This window comes from Sinohyriopsis cumingii, chromosome 1, assembly GCF_028554795.1.
Source record: "Sinohyriopsis cumingii isolate HCF-2022 chromosome 1, ASM2855479v2, whole genome shotgun sequence".
NCBI lineage: Eukaryota > Metazoa > Mollusca > Bivalvia > Unionida > Unionidae > Sinohyriopsis > Sinohyriopsis cumingii.
The window spans coordinates 41,014,871-41,020,870 of NC_142961.1; positions in this window are offsets into that span (position 1 = coordinate 41,014,871).

The window sequence follows — 6,000 nt, forward strand, 5'->3', positions numbered from 1 at the left end:
CCTTGTTGTGTTTAAATCAATTGTAGTCAGTGAAAAAGATTTGGGTTATTTTAATTGGTACCGTGCCCAACCATGAATCATTCTCTGTATTCTATTGTTAAATAGGTAAATACTTTGTATGACACAGTCATTGCTTTTGTCAAATAAGAGTTCAGTTAACAATGAAACGAAACCTTACAGATCCATTGAATATGTCCTGTTAAATATAATCCCGTGCAGGCAGAAAAATAGTATGCAGTTTGTAGAAGTATATTTTATACAACGTAACGTTCATGAATGTTATAAAATAGTGGTTCTCAGCCCTTTTTTTGGCCGCGAAGCTAAGATCTATTTCTTCTGAGCCTCGCGACATGTTGATAAGTTTTACCAACCTCAAAAGATCTGGCGACCCTCTGTGTCCCTCCAAAACGTTCTTGCGACCCTGATTTGGGTCGCAAAGTGTGATCTGGGAAACACTGTCATGGAATAACGCGATGACACAATCTAGATTTACATAAAACTACGTGGGTTTATTTTCGTCTTTTTTTTGGGGGGGGGGGCGGGGCGTACAGGAGAGATTGTAAGTGCCATATAATAACACGATGACATAATCTATTTAAGAGATATTGCTTTGGTTTCGATATTTTATTGCGTGTACATGCTGCTTGGTTAGATGAATACTGTGTGAATGTGATATTTGTTAGTTGCAAAATCTGAAAAATGTGCCCTATAAGAATGATGTAGGAAAATTTTCACAAACCGTTCAAACATTTTCGTCAAATCAGTTATGCCTAACTAGAAAAACTGATACCGGTTTGCTTATTAATAGGAATGGAATACATGCACACACACGTACACACAGAGGGGTACGCGCCTGAAATATCTGAACTAATGAATCGACAGCGCAGACATGAACTGCATTTTGATTAGTTTGGCACCACCTCATAATGCCATTATTGCCGAACATATCGAAAATCAATAATGTTTTTGCTAAGTAGGCGACATGATAATCAAGAGTTTCGCAGCATTTGTTTTGCCAATATACGATCTCAGCGGCGGCTACGATAAAAAAAAATGTGTTACGATAATCACTATATGTACGAAAAGGTTTATATAAACAGAAACGAAAATTAACTTGGGTATTGTTAATGCAAGGTGGAAAAAGGAACACAAACTAGCACAGTTCCTTTCATGAACCACCGGTAAGCTATATGGATCAAAAGAAGCGCTTCAAAAGGAAAGAATCTAAACTTACTGGTGCAAAAACACGAAACAACCTGCAAATCCGAACAGAAAAGAGACATAAATGTTATAACATTTTTGTCACCTAGCACTTACAGAACAATGCAAACTTTGACGGGATACCTAACCATCAAGCATGGAGTACTAACCATGAAAGGAACTCTGTACAAGTATTCCTAACAAAGACGCATGGAACCTCCAAGTCTATTAAATGCGTTACATTTTACTTGCTTAATTGATAGAGGCATTCCACAATCATTTATAGATACTGAAAATAACTAGAGTCGAGTCAGTCTGGGAAGACTAAAACACTAAATGGGGTTAAGGCTTGACTTTTATACATGTATTTAGCACTGGAATAAGTTAAGTTCTAAACAGCAAGAGAAAACGTTTAGATTAATCTACAGCAAATTTTAATCCTATATTGGTATAAAATAAATCGTTGCACATACTCCGTTCGTTAAAAATGTATGCACTTCAAAATTCTATTAAGGTATTTCAAAAACCTTTTGGCGTACAGAAACTATACTATTTTTTTTTCTGGTTTTAGCGGTGGTTATATAATTGCTATATGTTAAATTGAACGCATACATAATCACATGAGTACGTAAATAGTATTAGGATAACGTGTCACAGGGCATCACTATGGTGACCAAATGACCTTGTAATATGTTATTCAACTGTAACACCTATTTGTATTTGAATCCGTGAAAATAAAGGTTATTTCATGTTATAAAGATTAAATATACATGAAATAAACTGAAATCTTAAATTTAAATGAAAACACGCATTTGGCGCGCTAATATTGTGCCGCTATAATGCCTACGCACAACTGTAGTAGCAAAACATACTTATGGCGAATGAGTCTTCACACACTCATTCAATCTGCTCCAGCATTAAGGCGGCAATGTTTCTAAGGCTTTTTTTCCAGTCTGAGCATTGTTCGTAATTTGGTTGTTTAACTGTAGATTCAAATAAGTTTTCTATGATCACTAGAATTTAAATTACATATTTGTATCATATGCAAATGAGTTCGTTCTCTAAAATAATATGTGCAGATATCAGTTCTCATTAAATTATTCATTTATTAGCTACAATTTAAATCTGACCATCTCTTATAAAACATTGTCAGTATTATAGCAATTATTTTAAATGCGAACTATTCAGCTCTCCAGTACCAAGCGTAAAAATAAATCTTCCGTCCATATTTCACACAAGGACTTCCAGTGACTTAGTATAACATTTGACAAATTATAATGACATGATCAAATATTACGTACTAATAAACAGAGATAAAATGCAATTAGCAGCTTAACAAGTGATTATTTTCAAACCTGTGACTTTGATTTTAAACGCATAACCTGTTATATTCCGAGATACAAGTAGAGATGGAATATATGCGTAAAAATAAATCTTCCGTCCATATTTCACACAAGGACTTCCAGTGACTTAGTATAACATTTGACAAATTATAATGACATGATCAAATATTACGTACTAATAAATAGAGATAAAATGCAATTAGCAGCTTAACAAGTGATTATTTTCAAACCTGTGACTTTGATTTTAAACGCATAACCTGTTATATTCCGAGATACAAGTAGAGATGGAATATATGAATAATGTTTTTATCTTTTTCTAGCTAAATATACATCTATATATCTAAAATGAAAGGGCATATGTATAGATTAGATGGGTTAAATGTTTTCTTATAGACCACAATATTCTGTAGAAATATATTTGCAATCCAATCGGAAAAGAAAGAAGCATTTATGTTGCTTTGGAAGCAGTGGGTACCATTATTCCACCAGTAATTAAAAATGATGTATCATAATTCAAATCCATGTTTAATATCATCATGTTATAGTGTATAATGTGTTTGTGTTATAAGCTAATAGCTAACCAAAAATATTTCATTGCGTCTGAATTGATGGTAAACAGGACTATAATATCACAATGACTGTCACCAACACACTGTATGTTTGTATTTGTTAATCTAACAAGAGATTGTGTCCTATATGAATCTGTGCACTTGTGCTTGCATGCGTTTGTGTTTTCCTACACTACATTAATTGTCCCTAGACTATGTGAAATTTTAAGGTGACCTTGGGATGGTTCCCTGATCCAATAATCAACCAATTACGTGGACAATAAAACACAATGGTTGTCATGACATTGCTCTAGCAGAAACAAATAATGTTACGCCTACATTTCAGTGTTTTGAATGCTAAGAAACTTTTTTGTAACTGATAGTCGAAATTGTAATGGACAGTTTTAAAATTTGGAATTTTATATTCCCTAACTTTCTTTAATTTCTCACATTCGGAAGGTAAGGTTCATGCAAATATGTAAGTGTTGTCTTAATTGCAAAGTCTGTCAATTATCCACTAAGCCGAACTATTTATGTTCATGTACGGCTTGAACCACTTTCCGAAAATTACATCCCATCAACAGAAGATATTTTGTTTTTTTTCTATATTTATTAGCTCAGTAGCATCCAGTTGACCAAAAAGAACTTGATTATTGTTCTCTTTAAATTCATATATGCATGAAAGCGTATTTCTATCTAACAGAAGTAAAAACAAATACAGAATATTGCTAAATTGTCTCTCAATGGCTTGTGACACGTGTTGAGTGAGACCATGTCAGCGAGACCATGTCCTCTACATAAAGATGTTGAAGTAGGGAATCATTGCTCTGGCAAACAATCTACGAAGGATGAGAAAGTGAACAGGACCAGCTAATGCTGCAATGTTTGCAACAGAGAAAAGTAACTATGGCACTGACTTTGAAATGCTTTCTAGGTTTGCGCCAGACGTTCTAGATCTGTCTTTAAGAAAATATAAATATAATACAATACAGGGCGAATAAATTGACAACAATAACCTTATGTATATGTACACTTAACAGAATTTGCCTTTTAAATGCAGTCTATTGTTTTCTGCATAGCTTTAACAGTTTCAAAAACACTTGCTGAAAGGAATAGGGTGGTTTTATTTCATGTTAGTTGCACACCTTTATTTGTATTCAACGTAGATTGAACTCATAAAGATATAGTTTCAAAATTGATTTCAAATGTTTCCCTACAAAGAGTAATTTGGAAGAATGTTTACATTTCTTTGTCTTTCAAAATGTAAAATTTGAAATTTTTTGTTGAAAGTTCCGAAAGCACAAAGCATAAAAGATCAATATTTGTGCAGAAAATAGCATTCATCCCAGACTTCTTTTAGTAAATAATCTTTGTCCTGTTTGGATCACCCACGGCACACGTATTAGCTTCAAATTTTTAATGAAATATCAAATCATAGTAGAGCTCTTGCAGATTTGGCTTTTTGTTTCAAAATTTCGATATGAACATTGAATAGATGATACTAGTAATAAAACTACATTTACAAAACCTGACTGGCAAGACTCATTTAGATTTACAAATAAAATAAGATTTTGAGAAATCTCAAAATCGGCTCGAATCTCAGTTGTAAATTTTTTTAAAGCGAAACCCCAAAAGTGTTTTAAAACAACATAGTTGCAATATAAATGTTTCATCTTTTCTTCATCATTATTATAGAAAGAATACCCTTTATCAGCTGCAAAACCAATTTTGACGAAGTTACATTGTCAACGAGCGTTTGATGGGTGTCGTTTACACCATGGTGACTATAAAATAATTGTTTCGTAAACGGTGAAAATAAGCGTTCTCAAATTATCATTTGTGAGCATAAACGAATAAACGAATAATTGTAAAATGTCCAGCTGCCCCTATTGTTTATGTAATTGCATAATTGGGTCTGGAAGACACTATTCTGTCCAACAAACAAGAAAAAGAAAAGTACATTCAATGGGCTCCTAATATGTTGCTCGTTCGACAAATACCACACATTTTTCTGAGAGTAACATAGAACAGTTGGTAACTTTTTGACCAGCAACCACATACAACCCCCAGTGAGGGAGAAACTTGTAGCCAGCATTCACCTGTTACTGGTTAGGAAGTAATTCAAAAATTGTATCGTGCTTCTAAAACCGAACTTAAAAGTGAGAAAAACATTACAATAACGTACACGTTACACGGACCCTTTCCGCTAATATTGTCCTGGAGTCAAACTTAAGCCACACTCATGGATCCTTAATGACAAGCAACAACATACAGTCTGTGTTATAAATGTTTGTTTCATGTTACTGACGTATTTTAAATCCGGCTTGGGTCATTCATTTGACTTCTACAAGATAAGAGCTAGCATGAGCCTTAAACCAGGCTTAGAATCAAAGTGGATGTTACCCTCTAAGATAGTATACATACTGACAATGCCACAGAATTTGTGAACTAACGTTTCTGAAAGAACTGAAATGTACACATTCTTTGTTTTCACCGCTGTCGATTCCAAACGAAAACCAGTGTTGTGGAATGTTTTAAATAACTGTGAAAGAACTTATGTGGAAGTCTTTTCCACATCAACACACTTTCAACTACATCGACGGGTTACAACATCTCGTCAAAGCTTACAATCACTCGTATCATAGCAGCATTTGATATACACCCGACGAAATGATCCTTAAAAACACCGTCTTGGTATTTGGTCGATTGTTTGGAATGTCGCCAAGGGATGGTAAAGACTGAAGACTGGGTCAACATTAGAAATACATATTTGACAATGTTTAGGTATCCAACAAGACAACTGAATTCTGAAAAAGATATTCAGCTTTGTTTCTTGAATTGCCGCTTTACAAGTCATTGACTATAAAAGAAGTAACCATTATGTCGTTAACTATGGCATCTACCTCACC